Here is a 1,766-nt window from a genome sequence, read left to right as displayed (position 1 = left end):
TACACATCATCATGACAGAGTTCATTCTTGATGGCATGACCCAAGTACTTAACTTTAGTTGCTGCATTTAAACGTTACAAAATAAGGGAAAATTTTGCTTCTGGTCCTCTATAGCTGAAATGGTCAGTATTGCATTCTTTCTAGGCTTGAATTCGATACTGTAAAATATAACTTGAGCAGAGCCTGAGCAGCGGCTGCAATTTGGCAGCATTCTGGCATTCTGGAGACAAAACAACTAAATCGTCATCATATAACAAATTATCACCCAGTATTGTGATTGTTTAACATTTTAGAAAGATCGTTCCGTATATAGGCTGAAGCAAACAGATGACAGTATCCTATCTTGTCAAACATTTATAATATTTTACATTTCGTATTAACTGCATGGTTAAAAAAAAAATTAAAAATGGGGGAAAGAGCCCCAAAACTGTGAAGTGAAGCTGTGTTAACTTTATGAGATCATCAACTTTTATTGTCATGGACAGAACCCTACTAATACTAAGGGTTGCAGAAGCACTAATGAATGTACACAGTGGAAAATACCTCTAATCATTTAAATCCTCCTTTAGGCAGATTATGTCTCCATACATACTTAAAGATCTAGTTCATTCATTTATAACTGCAGTTCTGTCATTATTGGTGAGAATGGGAGTATAGACCCTGAGAAGACACATGTTAAACAGCCTCAGATTCAAACCCAGGCTTATGACATCTGGACCACCTGCTCAAACGGGGGAGCTATATTGGTGCTCGTAATGTTCTGACTTTCAGTATTCAAAGTGGACCAAATAAAGAGAGCTGCATCCCTGAGATTACCATATTAAGGAGATCCCTCCTAACTGACATCATAGAGAGCCAAGAACAGAAAGAAAATATCTGAAACCGCGTTTAGAGCAGTCTGAAGGCTGAGCTTTAGCTCAATGAGATTACTTAAACATATACTGACTGCATTATTTGGGACTTTGGCCAAGTTTAATTTGAGCAGCCACACACTGAAGACAGCTTCCACTGCAGTCACAGGTGACGTTATACGCCTGTTAGCACACATGAACTAAACTTTATGCTTGAGGGTGATGAAATACTCCTTCATGCTTATAATAAATATGAAATTTTGGACTGAAAATGCTGTGATGTACAAAAATTTATATAATTTACTTTACTTAATATAATTTACTTAAGAAGTTCTCCAAGGAGCTGCATCCCATATGCATGCACTGTACCCTGGTCTGACCATAGACAAAGTCACATGCCCCGATTCTATCAATGGGTCATCAGTCCTCCTAGCGTCTGGGTGTCTGGATGTGTATTAAGACCCATGAGGTGAGTGTGAGGCTCATGATGACAGCTCCTGTGCTGCCCTGAGGGTTACTGACGGGTGGAAGCTGTGACCTCAGACCGTGATCACTGAACCTGACCTGTGGAGTCTGCAGGATAACATCAGGAGAAGCAGGGCTTCGAAGCAAGACTGACTGCTGAACAGAGCTGGACAAACAGCAGAATGACTATCAGAGTGACTCCAGGTGAATGGCAGCTGTGGAAGGAGTAGACGAAGACTATTCTCTGCTTAATCTGTGCGACGACCGCGACCAGTACTTTCACTGCTGCTGCCTCTTAAACAAAGTCATTTAGACACCGTGAGGGACTAGTGGGAGAAAGTGTGTGTGTATATAGAGATAGATAGATAGATAGATAGATAGATAGATAGATAGATAGATAGATAGATAGATAGATAGATAGATAGATAGATAGATAGATAGATAGATAGA

The sequence above is a fragment of the Haplochromis burtoni genome, unplaced genomic scaffold, assembly GCF_018398535.1.
Source record: "Haplochromis burtoni strain Fernald_Lab_line unplaced genomic scaffold, NCSU_Asbu1 Contig_47, whole genome shotgun sequence".
Lineage (NCBI taxonomy): Eukaryota > Metazoa > Chordata > Actinopteri > Cichliformes > Cichlidae > Haplochromis > Haplochromis burtoni.
Note: the sequence above shows the minus strand (reverse complement) of the source record.